Genomic DNA, 23,026 nt, shown 5'->3' with positions numbered 1-23,026 from the left:
TTTTGACGTACGTAATTTGTACTATTATATATTTATGATATGCTATGGAATGTGACTTTGTTGCATTATCTGCTGATCAGCACCTGATTATTTAAAGAAACACCTATTGGCAATTAAGCACATAGCAAATCTGGTGAAGCTACATGCAAAACCCATAGTTTGCTCCTTCTTGTTATAATCTTGTAACTGATAATATAATAGTGTCAACTGTATACTGGTATGCGCTGGAATATTGATTTTTGGATCTGCTGTGATTTGCCCTTTACTGGCTGCACCCAGAAGAGAAGCACTGTTGTGCATGGGGCATCTCCCATTTTTGTTTTTTGGGTAATGTCATGTACACATGTTTATGTTTGTGTAGCATGAAGGAACTGCAAACTCTCATTGTGTTGTTTAATGACAAATAAATTACCTTGTTACCTTGTTGTCACCTTGTTATAACAGCTAAGAGGTATAGGTATGATGCAAAAAATCAATACAAAAAATGTAAAAGATGCAACAAGAACATTTACTGTGGCTGCTGCTGTGGAAACAAACATACCTATATAATATATTAATAATCTTTCCAAATGTGCAATGATGCTGGTTGTGTGTTTTTCCCACCACGCTACGAGGCGTTCTCAACAGCAGCTAATCAAACTGGTTGCTAAGCAACATGCACATATGTATAAGTACAAACATTGACTATTGGGTCTACATTACAGTTCACATCAATAATTCATATTTGTTTTATATTGACAGACAGTGCGTGTCTCTACAGTTTGAGCCTGTTTCAAGTTCTGAAAGTGTTACGAGTGCGCAGAAGGCTGAGGGTACAGGTTCAACATCTCTGCTCCTTTCACCTACTGCACACTGATAAACTCATCATTTCACAGGGATGAATCAGCAGCGACAAGTTGCATTTCCCAACACAGGGTCGATTTGAGGCGATGGAAATAATCCAGTGAACATGCTGCATTTTTTTACCCTTATGCAAGGCTTGAGTGCAGAATAACTGGAAGTAGACTTGTTTTTTTTTTTCACTATGTCCTCAGAATAGACCACTCAGGGTACTTTTCCTCCCCCGACTCTGTCTGGCTAAAACTGCGGCCTCAGGAGGTTATTCAGAGGAAGAGAGAGATTATACGCTACAGAAATTCATTAAACTACAAATTTTGCTTTCTTGGATTTAAGAGTTGAGGTTTTCCTTTTTTTCATTTCTAATATTGACAAAAAAAACAATTCTTATATATTTAAGTATTTTTTCATTCATTTGTTTCTTTAAAAGCTCGATTTATGCAAGGAAAAGTGAGAGAGCACCATGATGGCTTCCAGCATGATTACATTTTTGATTAAATCTTTTCGACCCGCGTCCAGGTAACTTTTTTATATAAGCACCAGAGTCCTTTTTCAGAGCCACTCCCAGTGCTTCGAGTTGAAAATCTTTTTTTTTAGGCAACCAATTAGGGCTGCTCAATTAATCCCCAAATAATCGAAATCGCAAGAACTGCAATTATTTTATTTTAGTGCTGCAGAGATGCTCTGGCCTACAAAAATGGTTCTCCAGATGTAATAAAACATGTTTGTTTGGCAGAGACTGAGAAAAATGCCACATGATTTTACTAGTTTTTCAATGACATTGAAATTTGTGATGTGAAATGTAATCATCCATAATAATCAGGAATTATATATTGGATCACAATATCTGTCAAAATAATCGCAATATTACTTTTTGACCATATCGTGCAGCCCTTCAACCAATCATATGGTAGATCACCCGTAACACTAGTTACTCAGAAAATGGAGGAGAAGCTTGCTGGCTGGCTGTGTCTGTCAATCTTGAGTTTTCGCACACATAAACTTTCATAACAGAGACAGAAAAGTCCATTAGTGGGAGCAGATTGTCTGTACATTGAATGTTTTCGGCTGAGTGTTGTGCTTTTATCACCCTATGTGTTATAAGCCTGTTATCAGCTGTGTGGTCAGCACTCTGTTACCATGGCGTTAATGTCAATCAAAACAAACATGCAACGTTTTTCTTTCGTCTTCATGTCTATAGAAATTTGTAAAAAATGCTATACTAGCAATCAAATTCAACTTTAACTTAGTTTACTGTGTGCTTTGTCTCTCTTTTGGCAAGTGAATTAAACTCAAAAGGAGCAAATAAAGAACAATTATAATTAATGACTGGTAAAAATGCAACCAGATGAACTCATAAACTCATAAACAAAAGATGCACAAGACCTCACATCATTGCTGGATTATTACAATTGTATCAATATTTAATTTTTTAATATCACGGTTATCGTGAATATCATGCCATTTATCTGTACTCAGTGACTGACTACATTTCAAAGTAAGACGTAAACCTCTCTAATTCACATTCAGATGAATCTACTCATTTCTACTTAAGCTGCCCAGTGTTATTGCAGTGTTTTATTGATGTCCACTGAGCTGCTTTACAAGAACAGTATGGGGTTTAGTGCCTTGCCGAAGGACACCTTGACAGTAATTGTCAAGGACGTGAAAAGTATGACTCCATCACTTTTTCCAACAGCTTTCTTCCCCAGTGAGGCACAATGCATAGAAAATAACTGATGTACAGTCAAAAGAGGGAAGATATACAGGCAAGGACACACAAGTAGGGTCAAAACAGAACACAGAGAGAGAGAGAGAGAGAGAGAGAGAGACACTTGCTGCACATAGCCATTCCAGTGGCCTCAAAATAGCAGGTGGGCTGTCTGGCTGAAACATAAAGTCCATTAAGAGACAGACAGTAAAGTTTTAAATTTTGATTTGGTACTTCAATGCTCGTCTCTCGTCACATAGCACGAGGAGCTTGGTAAAGTAGGACTTTATGTTGTTTTAGTGCCGGTTGAGGTGGACGCACAAAAGATTAAAATTCACCTTAACCCTTTGAAGCCAGATTAAAAGTTACAATATAAAATCTTTCACCAAAAGTGCCAGAATTACAAGTGTACTGACTGCAGACTGAGAGAAGCTGATGTGCTTGGTTTGTTTACCCAGAAGTTACAGCTCACTGACTAAATACTGTTAATTGTGTTGTATCATTACTGCTGAGTGCTGTTTTGGGAGTTTTTATAGACTAACATGAATTATCTTAGCTCAACAAATTATCGAGCAAGAGCTTGCAGATATCAGCGAATAGAAGGCTAATTACAGGCTGTTCCTCCAGAGCATCTCCTCACCAACAAAAATAGCGATTAGCGAAGCAAAATCAAGCGATGACATCACACAGCAATCATAAGTTTTGTGAAGATTTACCTGCTAGCTTTGAGCATATTCTGGTCTATATTCATTCATTTCGAGACATATGTTCCCTTGTCAGTCCGAGCATGTATCAGAATGTGTGTCCAGCTTACAGAGATGAAGCAGGACTGATAAACTGTCTGTGAATGCATCAGCCATAAAAATTCTGCTCAGACGAGGTAATCACCAAGTTAATTAAGTCGTCCATTTGTCATTTCCATGCCTCTTATCAGCTTCTTCTTCTCTTCTTTTGTCTGACTTCTTAGCATCACCTATAAATCTTCCTCCCACCCGTTATTTCTTCTTCCCTCTTCACCTTCCTCCACCTCCTCCCATCACTGTTCCTCCTCCTACTCACTCCTCCTCCTCCTCCTCCGCTTCTCATCAGGCTTCATCTCTCCCCTCACTCTGCTCTCTTTCTCTCTCCTCATCTCCCTCCTACGATCTGAGCACTTTCACGCGCCACCATCTCGCTCTGTGTGTGTGCGGTTGTGTGTGCGTGCATGTGTGTGAGTCACACAGATGCTGCATTGCAGGGCTCTCCTCTCAGGGCCGTCTCACTGCAGGAGCCAGAGAGCATGGAGAGGAGCTTTAGGATGCAAGATGTAGTTGCTCTGAGTGTGTGTTTGTGTGTGTGCTTACTGTACATATACAGTATGTATGAGTGCTTGAAGTTGCATGTTTGCATTGGTATGCAGACATGCAGATCTTTGAAAGCAAGGGCATGCACGTGAGTTTAAAAGAATAGTTTTTGGGACATAAGCACACAAGAACATTGGTAAATAAAAGGCTAGCCAGGGGAAGTTTAGCTTAGCATGAAGATGGGAAATGTTCAAAAACCAAAGTTTATACACAAAATTTGGTTTTCTCTCAGCTGGTTGCTTGGCAATAATAGGCCGCATATCATCTCTAGTAAAAGGTCATTTTTATACTTTTCTCTGGATTAATAACCCAGTCACCAGAATAATGTAAGCTAAGTACATTAAAATGCTTCTTTATGTTACAATTTAATGTTTGTTTGGGTTTAATTTTCTAATTCTATCTTGTCACAACACTGTGCTTAAGGTCTGGTTAGGTTTAGGCACAAAACCACTTGGCTTCGGTTAGGAAAACATCATGGTTCAGCTTAAACTTGGACATATCTGTGGTTTACAGAAAAAATTTTAACTGCTAACATTTTATCTTGGTGACTGGGCTGATTGATAAAAATCAAGATTTAACACATTTTATGCTAAGCTATAATAGCCGGCTGCTGGCTCCAGCTACATATTTACCATACAGATATGTGGTGTCAGGCATTTAACTCTCAGCAAGAAAGCAAATACCAGATTTCCCAAATGGTCAAACTATTCCCGTCCTTAATGTTTTATTCCATGTTATACATTTCTTGTCTTGTTAGAAAGCACTTGTAAGCCCTGAGGCTGGTTTTACTGGAGCAGGAGAAACTGGAGTTTCTTGTGAATAACCAAGCTAAAGTAGTTCAGGGTCAGGTAATTTTATCCACAACAGCTGGATCAAATCCCTCCCTATATGGCGCTCAAATGTCCTTTACATACTGTACGTACAGGCTCCCCACTATATTCTATGTTTCTCAGTAGTTGTTCAAAGTATTAGAGACTGAATGATCTAATAGGGTAAGATTGATATTAAAATGATCCAGTTATTTTTGTCGAGGTTTAACTCATTGTCGTTTTATAAAATCTGAAATGAAACCCCCCTCATGCATGCTTTAAGATGTGGTTAACGGAAGACCTCATTAAAGCAGCTGTCAGAGGAGAGTTGTAGCGGAGGTGTACAGTAAACGCAGCTTCAAAGGCTTTTCATCTCAGAAATTTATGCACTTGTGATGTTTTTCAGGATGAGGGTAAAAAGATGTTGAACAGCATAAAAAAATGCATCTTAGTAGCTTCAATCCGGGAATTATGTCATTAGTACTGGATGGGCCTTTAAATACCTACAGTACATGACCAGGTACAGATGCAGTAAAAGACACCAGTTGCTGCCTGTTTCACATGCTGGTTCACAAAAGAAAAAAATAAACAATGTATTGGTCGTTTGTTCAAACATTTAAAAATATGTATTTAAATTTCACCAAAAGAGAACTATTGCAGTTGTGTGAATAATGACTGCTGTCATGTGAAGTATTAGCAGAAGAGGGAGGTCAAATTGGTTGGACGTTCAAATTGGCACCAGTTTTGGTTGCTTAAACTCTACCTATAACCCGGTGTAATGTCAAACATAAGCTGCCCAGTAGCACTGCCACTTAATAGTTAGCTAAACTGTTAATCAATAAGAAGAGTCTTAGCTGGCCAAGTTTTAATTTGTTGCTAAGCTCCAGAAAAAGAAAAAAAGAATAAAACCTCACACTTCATTCAGGAGCTGTGGCTTGTCATTAGGGCCGGAATGAAAGTATAACAGGGACGTTTGCAACATGGACCTCTTCTCTTGTAACGCGGACATCGCTAACTGCTGCTAACCGTAGCTGCTAGTTGTGGGCAATAAAACCTGGCTGACAGGCAAGTTTGACGACAGAATATATTAATTATTACCGAGGTGATTTATAGCTGTTAGGACTTTGACCAAGGGGGTAAAGAAGATGGAAGGCGTTCAGCGCATAAATCATGATGTACACTGAGCATTTGACTTTAACATCAACTGAAGCTTCTGGTCCAAGAGCCGAAAGATGTTGATAGACGAAAACATCAGATGTATGTGGAGCATTGAGGAGACTGCAACCTTCCTCGAATGAATACATGGAACAAACATAAACCATTTACAGTGAGGTTTAACTTGAACCGTCTTAACTATGTCATCTCGTTGCGCTCTCTCCTTCTACAATAGTATAATTTCACCTGCTTGAAGCATCAGCTCCACCTCCTGTTCCTCTCAATGAACCAACTCTTAAGATTCACACAACAGTAGTGGACGTGCTGTATGTGTGAAGTAAAAATATCAGGGACGAAATGAAGCGACGCCTGTGAACTAGTTCAGGCAGTTGACTCGAGCTGCACTGCTATTCACACGTGCGACGTGCCTCACTCTCCACAATCATCCACCAAACACATCCTGCCAATTTGCCTACAAATATTTTGCTGCCTGTGTTTTCAGCCCTTGCACCAACCAAACATCCACCTGCAGGCTCTGGTTAGGGAGTTTAAGATATTTGCTCATCAGTCTCCTGTTTCTTTGCGTAAACATATCACAACCATATCAAACTCTAACAAAATGTAATCTTTCTCTATAGCAGCGCAGGTAAAAAAAATTATATAACTATAACAACTGACAACCAAACAATTATTTGTAATGAAACCAGCCACACGAATATCCCTCTTCACAAGATCTTTTTGACAATGCTTTTCATGATGTTTTTCATGTTATTGACCAAAAAATGTATGTAAATCAGTTCAGGACTAAATGCATGAGTTGCTTAAGTTGCACAGATTTCTAAAAAGGCTTTCTTTTTGTACTTGTTTTCAATCGAGTGTGCTGTTTCTGCCCAGTCTATTCAGTCTGTACCTCTACAGTTGCTACAGGATTACGCTTTTGCATGAAAATAAAAGCAAAGAAAACCAGATCCTGACCCTTACAATTACACACATATACAGACGACGGCAGGCACACATAAAAACACTCCTATCCACCATCCATCAGCAACCTACATTTGTACAAGTGCGGAAAACAAAGAGGAGCCATGAAAGCGTGACTGCCTTTCAGCAGGCCTTGGTGCTGATCGTCTCACTAAAGCAGCTCTTCTCTTCCCACTCAGTACCAACTTCCCACTCACAGCTCCTAGCAGCCTGCACTCACATGTACATCCACCCACACAGCCATTTCATCTGCGGAGGTAACAGGCATTCTTTCTGTCTCTCTCCATCTCTTGTTGTAAATGTCTCTTTTTCTCTCTCGGACAGGTATTCAGCACATCTCAAATGTTTAGAGTTGATGAATGTGTGACAGAAAAGGTTGATTATAATGAAGCTGTATGAGGTTATGGCTTTGCTTTGGCTTCATTCATTTGTGTATGGCAAGCTGCCACAGCACACCTGGTGCACAATAATGCTTTATTTCTCATCATTAAATTGCCAGCAATGATTAAAACGCTTCTATGGTGAAACTAGGAGCCTAGCCAGAACTGCATTCATGTCCTTACAGCCCATGTTGTTTATGAGCTCTAGGACATTTAGGCTGTACACTTAGGTTTTGTTTAGTTGGCCTGAAGTATGTCAAAGGTGACAATTATTCTTCCTCAAGATGCATCTCTCAACAGCTTGGGTTGTTACTTTTAACTTGATCATTTGGAATCTAATATAAACTCTCCATGACGTCACCCATTGGTTTTATGGACTGCCTTTTTGAAGCTTTGGCCGTCTCCACCTTGCTCTCTGGAGCCAGAAGTGATCATATTAGGAAGATATTCTGATTGGATCTGACTGAGAACCCGCGGCCATGTCAGTGATGTGTCAATCCCAAGGTAGCCATGACCTAAAGCATACCCCACTTCATCGTCTATTTTACTCTAAATGGGACCAAGATTTACAAAATGAGCATGACACTGTACTGTAAAAGACTTAAAACTAATGGTTGAGACCATAAACTAATTCAGAAACTGTTTGCTGAGGTAATGAATCAAGAAAGAAGTAGGGTCATTTTCTCATGAGGTTGCAAACAATCAGACTTCTTTTTGAAACCAGTGGATTCGCCTCTGACTGGCCATTAGAGAGAACGCATTTGTGATCAAGTGTATAAATTATATAGAGCAAAATCAGATAAGAAATCTCACTATAATGCAGCCACCACATTCTTACCTGGTTAGGTGGCCTGGGACCAGACGATGAGTCAAACTGGATGCAAAAACTCTGCCTTGTCTCCAAGTCTCACCGGATTGACGTCAAGATTGACAGAGGACAGCTGAAAGCCAAGGGACAGCCTTCTTGTCACACCTGTGGATCGTGAAAAAAAAAAGAGTTCAATTATTATTTTTCGATTTTAATTTTTGATTTATCAGTATCTCATGTAGATTATCTGCATCAGTCTGGACATTAGAAACAATGTCCCTCTAATCATCCAAAAAGCATTACATAATAAACTTAACTTTCATTGTAATTAGGGGTGGGACAAAATATCAATACAGCTATATATCATATTGGTTTCTCTTGCGATGCAATTATCAATACACTGGCACCAAGTATTGATATTTCTATTAAAACATCCAGGCGCTCTAAATAGGTTCCCCTGCCAATTCGACTTACCAAAGTCACGACTTCATATTTTTCTGTGATGCAAACTTCTGTAAAGCTAAGTATTCAGTGAGTCATGTGAAACTGACACCACAATGCAGTGAATAAATACACCATTCCTGCACTTTGCCTTTTTTAGGGGTATTTTGTGGTCTTCAGTGAGACAGATATTGATGCATTGTTAGATAATTGTCTCGAAAAGTATCGATTATTGCAAAATTGCTGGATCGTGATACTGTTGTTATCATATTATCACTTCATGAGTGACTTTGAGATTCCCACCCCTGATAATATTATGAGGCAATCTCAAAATTGTTGAAAGGAGGTGCAAGACAAGAGAGAAAAGAATGAGTTCATTTTGTTTTGAGGCTTTCTGTGACCTGAGCCACACAACAACCTGTTACCTGTTTCGTTCGACACAAACATGTCTGGGGATGTCCTGACTTTCTATTAAAAATATCTGCTTTTTGACACCACAAAGACAATCTGAAATTGTCACGAGGTCTCTATAAACATATCCAATGGTTTCACACTTACAAATGTTACGTAGCCTTACAAAGGTATGTAGGATACAACACGTACAAATTTGAATGGATTGCAGAAACATTAACTGCCAACACTTTATTCTGGTGACTGGGCTGAGATGTTATCACTTTACAGGCTTCAAACAAAGGACTACAGTTGTTAAAACTGGCACGTTTACAGACATGTTGAAAATGTGTGTGTTGTCCTTCTAAATGAATAAATGAAATAAAACACAGTGTGATTCAACAGCCTCCAAAAATGACCAAGATGTTACATACAAACCCATCTGTGTGTACCTAATATATTGGAACTAGCGTATAAATGGCCATAATAACCAATCATCTGTTGTAGAGATAATTTGCATATAAACTCCTACAGTTTGATAAAAAACATTTGTTGTTTGTGTACTGAACCCAGATGGATGAATGGTGATTTGGTGAAATAGCTAATTGTGAATCAAAGAGATGGGCACAAACAAATGACTCAACATGACAGAACAACGCCACTAAAAATGTACGGTACTTTATTTAACAACAAGCGCTACAAATCCACAAAAAACACCAGAAACTACAACCCACAATATTACTATACTTACTATTACTAACACTTCAGGTAAAAAATTACACAATTAATTTCATGCTTAGTCTTTATTTTGCACTTTTGGTAACAGAATCCATTTTTCATTATTTCAAAAAAGCATTTAAATGTTTGACAATGAGTTATTTATGACTGCTGAGCTTAACTTATTATTAAAAGCACCTGCAGGTAAAAAATGATGAATACCTGGAGGCTAGAGCACATGTTCTACCTGTGTTCAAAAGTATGTTTTCCCCTCAGCAGCACTGATGGCTGCAGGTAGATCAGAACATTGCTCTGATCTCAAAATATTTTGAGTGCATAAGAGATGAAGGTGTCGCTCGCTTGCCAATATGTAAAACAATAAGAGCCATACACAACAAAAATCAAGCGAGGGCTTTTAAGCAAATTAGTTTCAGGCATCTTAACATTTCAATTAGTAGAACTGGATAGAAACACTTCCATTGTTTACAGGTTTTCCTCAGTAGGGTCCAAAAAGTCTTTATATATATATATGTACTTTTGCCAAAAGGTGTAATGCAATTTGGATGCGATCAAGAAAAAGATATTTTATTTGAGTGGTTGTCTTTAGCTTGTATATGCAGACTCAAATTTCTCTTGTCATTACTGCTGTATTTTGTCCAAAGCAATCAGCTAATGCATGGACTCGTGGTCCAGACAGTGATTGTAGAGCCTACAGTGTAATGTAATGGCGGAGAGACAACTTGTCTGAGATAAACAAGACAATAATCAATGATTTCATTAATTCATGGTGACAAAGAGTCTGTGTAACATCATTCATCGAAGCTTTGAATTTAGTGATTAAGGTTTTGTACATCTTAACAATGAAATCTAAGGGAATGATTCAACATATCTGGATAAAGGCTTTGTCGTTTACTTGTGAAGAATTAGATGACACCAGTCTCATAATTGTCTGTTAAGCACGAGGCTACAGGTAGCAGCTGATCAGCTTAGATTGGCATAAAGACAGCCTGGCTCTGGATATAGTAAAAAAGAAAAAGATCAGGCTACTCATACCTCTGAAGCTTTGTATAATTTCATTAATTTCTTACGGATTAATCAAATGAGAAAAAAATGTAAAAATAATGAGTTAATTGATGGATTTTGAAGGTCCTGATGATCAGATTTTTTTCTAACCTTGGACCCTTCCTGCAGGCTCTAGTTTCAACTAAATCAAAACACATGGAGGTAGTATCAATCTTCTCATCTAACACTCAGAAAGAAAAACCTCCCTCTAAATGTGTCTGCAGCTTCTATTTCAGCAAAATCAGAGTCATCTTTGAAATTAGACCAAATTCTGAAGACCAGCTTTATTTCAAACTTTCTCTTTCCAGGACCACTAATGTAGCTTTCTTGTACCCTGTCAACTGCATCGCCCTATACTGTGACGACTTTCTGCATCCCACTTACACATACTTAAATTTTCCAGCATCTGCTTTCCAAAGGAAGACATTTCTAAAGGATAAAAGTCTGCAACAACTCTCATCAAGGTGACTCACTGCCACAAGCATGAAAAACCAGTGTACTTCTACCTCTTCCTCGGTTAAGATGTAATGGAAGAAGTGTACTCGATACTTAAATATAAATATTATAACAATAAAATGTAATACATCTTTATTAGCAGAGTAGTTTAAGTGCTGATGACGGCTGCTGCTTTTCCAGAGGATCAAAGCTGAGTGAGTCAGCAGCACCGGGAGGCTTTTCTTTACCATATAACAAAAAGTGGCTTATGTTCTTACATTCCACTGAATAAAAGAAGAAGTGGGAGCTCTGGAGGAGAGAAGCAAGAAAAAGATGCCTGCACACTTGATTAAAAAGTGCAGGAGTAGCCTGATAATCATAATTTATAAAACTCTGACAGCCTCCTGCAGCAGATTTGTATCTCGCAAAACATTCATAATTTATCAATGTTTTTTAAACAACATATGAACCAGATTTTTTTCTTCATCTTTAATCTGCTCCTGTTCCTTAAAAAAGTTCCATACGTATAGTCACATGTTTGCACATGCCCATGGCATTTTGGCAGCATGTCTTTTTAGGAAAACAACAAAAAGCCACTCATAATAAGTCATTTTCTCTCGTACAGTACAACAGTCCAAAATTTAAAGACTTACTGACTTAAGTAAAAGAAAAGCAGCAAAATGTTGGCAGTTAACATTTCTGCAAACCTCTGATACATGACCGTACCATATCTAAATTTCAACAACAGGTGTAATTTCACATCCACGTTACATGTTTATGACCTGACCTTCATATTAAGTGGTGGAGTCGAGTTGGGCGCGTCTGGCAAGCCAGTGAAAGTTTTTTTTATTTCCAGCCTTGATTGTGGCGATAAAAAAACCTGTTTTTAACAAGACTGCCAGTTTTGCCACAACTAACACAGGTATTCTAAGCCAAAACATGAGGTTTTCATAACCCCAACCGAGTAGGTTTATTGCCTAAATCTAACCAAACTATAAGTGCAGCGTGATGTCACGGCACACTGTCTCCCAGTTGGCTGTCCAGCAAAGCTGTCAGTGTGAATTTGAAAGGGAGGGGCTTGAAGTGATGAATTAAGTGGGAACAGGTGGAAGACGTAGAGTGAAGAGATGCTTAAGAGTTTTGACAGACCTTTTCGCTGCTAAGTTTTGTTAAAGTGCAGATACTAAATCGCGGTCGGACCATGGAAAGTGTGAGCTGGCCGAGTTGATCAAGTCAGCGCTGGAGGACACTAACCAGCAGGTTAGCTCACTTTCCTTCACTTCTAGCCTAAATCCATATGCAGTCTTCAATAAATGCACAAGCAACCAAATCTCGGAAGCCGTAGATGATGGAGCCATGAAAGCTGTGACGGCATAAAACATAAAATTTAACCTAAAGACACGTAAAGCTTAACATATGCATGGTTTGCAGCAACGGACATTGTGAACGTTTATTCTGGCGGTTGGGTTAAAATTTTGCTTGAAAAAAGAATAAAACAATTAACTTGTTATCAAAATATTCTGCAGTTAATTTTCTTACCACTATCGACTATCAATTAATGCAACAAATCAGTCAGTCTGAGAATGTTATTCAAGTTTTCTCTATCATCAAGAAACATCAAGTGCATTTTGGTGTCGTACTCGACAGAGAAAAGAGAGAACAGAGTGATTGAACTGAGTCAGCCTGTGGCTAAGTGAGCCAAAGCCCGAGAGCTTAAAAACCGAACGATTTTGAGAAAAGCAGAAGACACTTTTGTGTTATTTGCCTCGGCTGAACAACAGCTGAGGGTCACAAGTGAGTCATACATCAGACAAGGACCTTGAACAGGTCTGTATGTTCTCTGTGTAAATAGGCAGTTTGGTTCCCACACAGAGCATTATACCAGGAGACAACACACCTCTGGCACAGAGCTCACCTCTGCACCTCATTATGATACTTTACGGTGCTCTATGGTGCACGCACAAATCTCTTCTTTGTGAGTCCTTCTGAGGAGGAAAAGTTGTTTCAGGGTAAAATATAGTTATCATTTTTACAGGACTATAAACGTATGTGGCATGAAAAGTCATAAAAATGAATCACCCGGTGATTACTGCCAGAAGATTGCCAACAAATCTGTCTAGAGAGGCTGTGTTAAAGCTCATTGTGAGATGTACCATGCTGCCCTACATGATCAGCCCATGTAACTTCAATTATGTATGGTCAAGAGTTTCCAATAAAAATGCAAATGAAATGCTTTGAAGCGAAATGACTCATAATTAATATAGAGAGAAAAAAACGAGTTAGAAAAACCTTTGATGGATGCCTTTAGATACAGACTGGAGCTGTGGTGACGGAGCAGCAGACAGCAGACAGAAACCAGAAGACGTCTGGTGAAGCTCTGGAGCCGTGGCCAGTCTCTGGCAGACACACTCACAAATTTGTCCACGATGTTATGACTTTGAGAAGCATCGCAGGTCTAAATTATACCGTGCGTTAGACCACCAGGGTTGTCCTTTTTCACTTTTGCACCGATCGTCTAGAGAAGATCTGCCAAGAGTCTCTCTGACCTCACCAAAAACTCAAAATCCTACCAAATATATTTCTCTAAGTTTTCAAAATATGTCATTATGCTTAATATAGGACAGAATCACAGAGGAAGAAGCATTTCATTGAGCTATAGGACTTGTTTTTAGACAATTTTCACTTCAACTTCACTTCAATTTGTTTTCATAATGTTTTTATTCATGTTTGAAGTTTAGATTTGGGAATTCTGTCAGTGTTTACTTGAATAAAATACATAAGTGGGAAACTTGAGAGGCAGTGCTTTTAATGTGCAATGCTTTATAAACCATTTATTGTAAAGTTGCATACTTTCATAGTTTATAACACTTTGTAAAATGGTTAATAAATACTGTGTACCATATCTGAACCATGTTACTACCACAGCTTGTATCGGCATTGCTTTATTTGTCTCTTCCATGCCAAAAGTGATCTGCACATTACATATCACAGCAGACGTGATGTATTTGACAACTATTTCACAAATATGATGTAGGAACACACACACACACACACACACATACACACACACACGCACACACACATGCACAGACACACAGTAAAACAGGGGGAGAGTAGGTTAATGAGGAGTGGGGATGATAAATGAGAGGCTAATAGAGAAGAATCATCACTTTGTCCAGCTTAAACTCTGGGAAAATTCTATTGAATACCACAGATTTTTCATTTTAGGTATCACTTACATTTTTAAAATTGCCTTACGCCGGCAGTCACATGGGGATGTTGGGGAATAGCTCGAAGTGAGTGGGTGGATTAATGTCTATTGAACTAGAAGTTTAAAACATGCAGTAATCACTTTCTTTTTCATCTTCAAAGGCATTCTGGATCTCGCTGTTTGAAAAAAAAAATTGAGAATGTTGTATTCTGGTATTCTTTAACGAATGTGTGTTGTGTTATCTGCCCTTGAAAGTAGTGTGATTTCAACCCCGACTCCATTCTTATATATTGAAGGGAAAGTCGTTTTGAGAGTACCAAATAAATGTGACACAATATGCTTAAAGTTTGGTTTGGTTTTGGGCCAAAAAGGTTTCAGGGAACTTGCTGAAACAACAGATGCTATCGCTCTTCTTAGAGTTTAATTGCAGTATTAAACAGGCAGAGGTAAAGGCCTTAGCTTGCAGGCCACACACTCATTAAAAATTAAATCTTTACATAACCAACCGATTCAGAATCAAACCTTCCAGGAACTCATTTTACAGTATTACTGAATAATCCAATGCTTGCAGCTTATTTTGGTTGAAAGGCCTTGAGGAGTCAGCACATATGTTTTAACTCCTCACCCCAGTCCAGTCACATTGCAAATACATGAGCTCCTCGCAGCTCGGCCACTTGAGACACACAAACATGCACGGACGCACGCACACCACCCCCTGCAGACTGCATTAAATATGGGCTGACAGGTGGCTGCTGGATGTGCAGTCCCAGGAGACAGAACAAAGCACTTTCATTGTGTGAGCGAGCGAGCGTGCGTGCGTGCGTGTGTGTATGTGTGTGTGTGTGTGTGTGTGTGTGTGTGTGTGTGTGTGTGTGTGTGTGTGTGTGTGTGTGTGTGTGTGTGTGCGCGCACGCACTTAATCAGAATGTGAGCATGTGTGTGACCTGGAAGTGAGATCTGTGTGTTGGAGGTACGGGGTTACATAAGAAATGAGCAGAAAAGACCTTCACACATGGGGAGAGGATGGCTTAGAAAGATGCGTCCAAGTGTCTCTTACTGTGTGTGTGTGTGTGTGTGTGTGTGTGTGTGTGTGTGTGTGTGTGTGTGTGTGTGTTAAAGAAAGACGATGACCAAAACACTGCTAGTGGCTTTTAACGTGCATCATCACAACAAGACAGTTGCCGTTTTTCCATTACATCTGCCGGCCTGGCTCTACTCGGTTTTACTCGCCGTGGCAGGGATTTTTAATTTTCACCACAGCTGGGCTATACCTGCTTGACGGTGTCTCTTAAACAAATGATGCGCTTGTCCCGATCCCCGCAGTACAGTCGAAGAATCACCGCTAACAAAGTGGCTTCGCTAATTCAGTAAACATGTTTCATTTCCTATAACTTCTTCACAGTAAAAGCCCCCCGTTAGTTATTCATTTAAAGGCTTTTATTATGAAGCAGCATTACAGGAAAGGTTTTCACAGTAACAGTAACTGCACACGATTTCCGAAACAGCTGAAAGCAAACACGATGAAACAGTAAAACACAGCAGATGTTTTAAAGTACAAACACAATGAGAGAAACACACAGACTTCTAAAAACGTCTTTCTCTCATGTTTCCTGCACAGACATGAGTTGAGTATTGATTTGCAACGCACAGTTGTTTGAGGGGAAGACAGGTGCTTGTTTCAGGGCAGTCGCAGTCATGAGATGTCATCGCAGCTCACTTGGAGGCGGGGTGGTGCGACAGTGGTGCCAACAGTAATACAACAGGGAAACACCGGGAGGGGAGAAGGTTGAAAGTCATCTATTTCAACTTCAAGTGAACTGAATCTTATTAAGATCAGAGTTTGATGACAATGATTGGAAAAGATCTGATTTGTAGTTACTGACCCTTTCAACTGCTTAGTGGGACGGCGATATCTCAAGAATTCACCCTACCCAAGAGTGTTTACAAGTATGTACCGAGAGTTTACAGATAGGATGCTTTGAGCTCACTGAGTGCCGGTCTACAACAAGCTAAGCTCTTTTGCTCTCAAAAGGATATAAAGACGCTTTTCTAAGACGTTCAGGTATAAACTCTTGCTTTCTGGTGTTTGAGAAAGAAAATCGTGTTGCACCCATCACTGTTTGGGGCAGTATTGTTTCTAGCATAGCCATACCCATAAAGCTCTTGACTAGGACAAAGAAAGATATCTGTGAATACTGAAGGCAGAATAAACCTGCTCTAATGTGTGTGTATTTCATTGCAGTTCTTGTTAAGATGTATGAGCGCCTTGACAACAAAGAGAGCAAAGGACAGTCGGGCAGCTGAGTGAGCTGAAAATGAAGAGACAAAGAGATGAAAGGAGATGCAGAAGAGAGAGGTGGTCAAGAAGAGAGACAGAAGGGAAGAAAATGAAAGTCTAGCCTGAGGAGTGGGGGGAGTCTGGGCCATTACATCACTGCTGCAGTGGCTGACATTACTAACACTCTCTCTCTCTTTCTCTCTGGCTACAGTCTACAACATAGTCTTTAATGTTTCACTCTAACTGTATTACTTTGACTATTAATATGACATATTATTTACAAGGTATATTTACAATTTCAAATGTAACATTCAACCCTCAAGCAGGATGGAAGTCATACACAGTGAAGCCTAAAGAGGACCTCGTACACAAAAATGACCTCAATAACTAAATTTTGGTGAAATCACTAAAACCTACAAGATATGCACTAAGCCCTCACATGAATATCAAAAGCATGTAATAGGAGGTTTGAATGATAAATTAAGTGAACTCCATTGAACTTCTTTTTTTAATAATTCAGAACTTGTTGATAGCATTTCTCACCCTCACACTGCTTACATTTTTAATGCGGGCCTGCTGAATAATATAACACATCCCTTGACGCTTTCATGACACAGAAAATATACTAATCAATAACAAATGTCACATTTTGGCTGTTTTTTCGGAAGCAAACAGATTTGGTTCAATAAACCACTAAACACTGAAGGGGAAGAGGGTTCCTTATCTTTAAGATACTGGAGAAAATGGGACTTCAAATACTTATGTCTAGGACCTCACCATCTTACAATTAGCTTTGCACTTTTCATCAACGGAAACTAGGGGCCATAGACTGCTGTGCCCCAATTTTCACTGCCTTTATCTGATTATTCTACAACCAAATGCCATCAGAATGATTTAAAGCAGTGTTTCTCAAACTTTTAACACTGTGTACCACCTCGGAGAGCATTATCATGTTAAAATACAGTAGCATAGGCCTACTCCATTCTGCTACTTTGCACCATTTTCTGGGGCCGGTGGTTCTCGTACCACAGCTTGAGAATAATGGATTTAAAAGGTGCAATAAACGTACGCACACAATTATATGTGGCTTTAAGGTCCCACAAGTCTGCTGTGTAAATGCTGCTGAAGAATCAACACACTCAATCCACAGAAAAGTATACACAGCCCATAATCAGACACTGTGCCTTTAAATGAACCGTCAGGACCTCCGTAAGTTTGTGATTTCAAATTGATACAGTCACCTCATTCAGCAGTGCTCCCAGCACAGCTGTGGTTGCAAAAACAATGGCACAGTAGTAGATAGATACATTGTGGGCGGTGGCTGCTCAGGCCTGAGAGAGCCGACCAAACAGGGAAGACTGGGCTGTTTCAGGAGGGCGTTCTTAAAGAGACAGGCACTATAACAGAGCACTCAGAGGGTGAATAGACGTGATGCAGTAGTGGACAGTAGGAGAAAAAGAACAAGTTTTTTGAACATTAAAGAATGTAAACTTCTTAAATTTTCTACTACTACTAAATTTTTTACTAAATTTTCTTGATCGCACCCAAAGCATAAATATAAGTTAATTGAGCATAATATGGGACCTTTACAGTGTAAGGGTGTAACAGCATCATGCTATAGTCATTATTTGCATGTTGGCAAGAGGGCAAACGAGTGCGCAAAGCTGCCATTTTTCTGGTGAGGCCAGTCTTGATTGAAAATATCCATTATGAAGAAAATGTCTATAACACATAACACAACAAAACTGAATGAAATGTACAAATGATCTACTGTACATTACAGCGGCTTGTTATTTGTAATGGGTCTATATGCATTGGATAAATGGCAAAGATGTAAACTCAGTGAAATGTACCCAGGTCAGGACCGCCTGCCTTTCTGGTGTGATCGAGTGTTTGAGGAGGAGAGGGGAAAAAATAGAGGCTACACAAACAGAAGAAGGTCAAACAGACCTGCTGGGAAATGCCACAAACGTTTTCCCTCATGAAGACTGCAGGGGAGAGAGACGGAGGGAAGGCTAACATGTTTTCACATCAGATACTGTCATTGTGTTTGAATGTGCACGCTGTTGAAAACTGACAAACAGTGCACTGCTCGGCCGTACTGAATGTCAGTGTTTGTGTGTTTTAAAATGGAGGGAGCAAGAAAAGAGCTGATAGAGGGCACTAAAGAATACAAAGGAGCTGAAAAGTCAATATTTATTGTCGAGTTATGAAAATTTGAGAGACGCCAGTGATTACTGCCACCTGTTGTCAGTTAGGACCATCTAAGAGGTAAATTAGAGGGAAGCCTCACTGATGTGCTGTCAGTGATGAGGAAGCTGCTTAGAGCAGGGATTCCTAACATTTCTGCACAGAGGGCTGTTTTTATATTGACAATGTCGTTGTGTGGCGGCCAGTGTGTGTGTGTGTGTGTGTAAGGCCTTTTATCTCCTCTACTTCCTCTAAAGAAAACCTAAAGTAACCAAAGTCAATATTGCGATTAGACCATATAAATCTTCATATGCTGAAATCTCCTTGAAAGATTTCATATAGGCAGTAGTTGTCAGGGTATGGAGCAACGGTATTGGGATCTGCCAATACACCGACTCGACAACATCGTGAGTTAGGTTTAGATGTCAATCATGACACTACAGCCTCTTTTTATACAATCAAATAACTTGAAAACAACCTTTGGAAATACATCATCTTAATAAGAATGAGCTAAAAATGACAGTAACCACAGTAACATGGAGGGGGCAGGATTTATGACCTATTGACACACTGTCCATCTTTACAGTCTTTGATTCAAGCCAACATTTATTTCTTTTACTTGTCATCCAAGAGTCGCAAGATTAAGTGTTGATTTTGTGACTTTCAAATAAGGGAGTAATTCATACACTGTTAATATCAAAAATATATATATATGTTTTTTAAAAATTAATTTAAAGCAACCACGACCCAAACCTAGCAGCAACAAGCCCAGACATATCATCCAGTATTAATTTAATCAACACATAGGGCTCTATGTCAAATTAATTAAAAGTGTGAATATTCACCAATTAGCATAACCGTAATTACACACGCAGCAGGCCAACGAAGAGGAAAAACTGCTATATTGCTAGCTTCACCACCTTCAAACTAAATATGGAGAAGCTGCACTGTTACTTTTATTGTCTTGTCTCTTTTAAAACTGCTCAATTTGAGCTTGTTTTTTCTATTTTTAACTTGTCTTAATGTTTTGTTTCTTGATGTCTTCCTACTTGTTTTCAATGTCTTTTAAATGCAATTTTTTTGCCCTCGTAAAGCATTTTGAGTTGCCTTGTGTGCCATTGTGCTATACAAATAAACTTGCCTTGCCTATAGTTAGTGACAGCATCTTAACGAAATGGACGGGCAAACCACAACAATGGCCTGTAGAGTGTTGATTCACAGTGGGATTGGCAGTACAAGCAGCCCTTTCACATTACAGGGAGTCGCATCACACTGAATTACAATTTTATCTGGCTAATTTTTTGACGTGAAATAAGCTCAGTTGATTCAAGGGATACATGTTTGAAGTTGATGTTTTTGGTATAAACTAGATAGAAAAATAGTTACATTTTGGTTGCAAACTGTGTGTAGGTTCAAAGTCTTATGCTTTGATATTTATGAGTTGGTATTCCCAACATCCACTCTAACTGGCCCCAGTGCATTTGCTCGGGAGTACATGGAGCCCGCGGCAAACAGATGTTTGTATGGCAAGTCTGTGAACTTCACAAGCAACTACAGTGGCTGATTTTACAGATTGGGGCACTTTTTAAAAACAGACGGGAGGAATAGGCTCATATGGTATGCAGGCAGAGACTTGGATGCACTTAACTGTGTACTACGAATTTTAAGATTTTTGTTACCTTAAATATCTGAGGTAATGTCAGTAAACTACACATCTCTTACTCCTGTTATCCACTAACCCAGCCTGACTGTGCTGCTTTAACCAAAGGCATCAAAAGTCAAAAAGATCTGACGATGCTAGTCTACCTTTCTCCGGATGGGTTGCTGGATAATTTGTACTTCACCCTTTTAATCTGTCACTTCCAATTGGCAGAGAGTTGACCAGACTCGACATGAGAAATTAATTTGGACAAACAGAGTGAGTCTACAGTGTCTCAATTAGTGGAGATAATGTGTCTTTCCAGTGTGCACACCTGAACCGTGTGAAAGTGTAACTGCCAGACAGAATGACTGTCTGGGAGTGTCTAGACATGCCGACACAGACACAGACACAAATGATACAGCCATGTACACTCAACAAAAACGACCAAAGCGATGTAAGATAGAAATGTATACAGCTCTATATGTTTGGGGTCTTGGATGGTGATTAAGAAAACATGAGAAAAACATATGACACATTCACACACACACACCTTCCCCAATATGACAAGATAATAGACAGAAACAGAGATCAGGTGGGAAAATCGAGAAGAGCATCTGCCACTTCCGTCCTACAGTAAAAATCACAACCGTGTCTATATGAAACCGGCACAGTGACGCAGCATCTTTGCAGCAGCGCACACATCCATAAGCAGTGAAGAGAGAGGGAGGGCGAGGGAGAGACAAGAGGGTGAGACGACGAACAAAGAGAGAAGGGAGGAGATACTGAGAGACTCACCTGGCTAGATGGGATGTTGTCCGAAGCTCACAAGAAGGGATAACATCCGAGACCTGAAAGGGTGAGGGAGGATAAGGGGGAGAAAGAGAGGGAGGGAGAGAGATTAGATTTGGCTGCCAGTACTTTGGGAGTGCAGTGGCAGGTGGCACCGTGGTTAACACTAACACACACACTCAAACACACCACGGCAGTATATCTTTGGGACAGATGGAAAGGAAGAGGTAGAGGCAGAGGTGAGAAAGTAGTAAGAAGCGTCTGAGGTGGGAGAGTATGACTGATAGTGGTGTCCAATCAGTTGTGGATCTGAAGGAAGCCCAGTGCTATCACCTAGCTGGGAATAGCAGAGCACACATGAGAGAAAGAGAGGAGGAGATAAAGTGACGGCAAGAAAGGGAGAGCTTATCAGTGGATGTGTGAGTGTGCAGCGTTCATTCGACAGCAGCCACAAAGACTCAGACGTGTCTCCTCTCCTCCTCTCTCACAAACACACAGTTGCAAGCTTCATGAAAGCCTAGACAAAACCACAGATACACAATCGCACACAAGAGCAGGCACACGCTAATTGGCTCCAGTCCCTGAACATACTGCATGTGGAGACACTGTCGGGCCACTGGGGGGATCTGCGCAAGAGGTCATTGAGTTCATGTCAATGTAAATGGCAGTGAACTAGTGATACACTACATAAATCATTCATGTTAAAATACTCAGCAGTCAATGTCCAATACTCAATTAGGACAACAAAGGGATTTTTTTTATCTGAGACACGAGGACCCTCTAACATACAGTATCCTGAATCTACCCATACACCAACGACCAAACCAATGACCAAACTCGTTGAGGGGGAGCTGTATCAAGGTCAAGGTTTCTCCCTAAACATCATTGATTTTAGAAACCCTGGAGTTGCATCTTATTTTGTCTGTCGAATTGCCAATTCTTTGGCTGCGGAAACTGTACACAAAATAGAGCCCAAACAATACTGGATTTTTAGAGTCGATGTTGGTATCAATATTAGGTAGTATAAAAAATCTGGACAATATTCTTATACGCACAGAATATGTAAAAACACACGTTTTTTGTAATGATCCCTCAAAAGTGTTTATCAAACACTTGTGACAACGATACATACGTAATTGAGGAAGGACGTTTCACAATGAAACAAATAAAACAATACACTGAAACAATAAACTTAACTGAAAATGAAATAATTATAAATCACCACAAGCATCTTTTTCTTTACGACATGTATGCTGGTACCGAAATAGCTGTGATAGGCTGATATCAGTTGATAACACAGACCACAACAGGCTGTAGACTTTGATAAACTATACATTTCTAAAATTACTTATTACAAACTAACTGTAACAGAAACAAAGGTGGGTGATGTTCAGTAAAGGGAGGGCAGCACGACTTGTTTTGCTCCTGTGCTGCATGCTCCAGTAACAAAGTCAGCTAAACACTGATAAAGATGTGGGCGATCTGACCATTTCAGATCATGATCAATCTTGAAGGCATCCAAGATCTACCACTCAGGTGAACCATGGCGTCATTTGAAGGCTGTGTGTTCTAATGATAATCACTGCCTTGTTAAAGGTGCACTGTGTAGTTTTGGGGAACAAATTTCAATCAGAAGAGAACGATCTTCATTGAATGATTTTTTAGACCTAAACAAACTAAATAAACAAACTCTCTTTGTTTTCATGAGTAAATAAACTGAATAAACAAAATAAATATTTATGAGTTTGTATTATTACCTCATTAATATTGTAAATATTGAAATTCAGAGTTTAAATTTCTTCTCCAAAACCACATACTGTAGTGCGCCTTTAAATAACAACAAACAA

General features: G+C 39.5%; 1 protein-coding gene across 15 annotated transcripts in view; it reads right to left on the bottom strand.

Moving 5' to 3' along the window:
- map2 (microtubule-associated protein 2) overlaps positions 1-23,026 on the bottom strand; it is a 103,807-nt gene that overhangs the window by 50,075 nt on the left and 30,706 nt on the right. For all 15 annotated transcript variants that reach the window (XM_084361887.1, XM_084361889.1, XM_084361886.1 and 12 more), the window contains 2 exons: positions 21,186-21,238; positions 8,055-8,189 (listed from right to left, as the gene is read on the bottom strand). The gene's annotated coding sequence lies outside the window, so the exon portion shown is untranslated. The remainder of the gene's footprint in view (positions 1-8,054; positions 8,190-21,185; positions 21,239-23,026) is intronic.

Source organism: Pagrus pagrus (assembly GCF_965226575.1).
Source record: "Pagrus pagrus genome assembly, chromosome: 9".
NCBI lineage: Eukaryota > Metazoa > Chordata > Actinopteri > Spariformes > Sparidae > Pagrus > Pagrus pagrus.
This window is presented reverse-complemented; position numbering and strand designations above follow the sequence as displayed.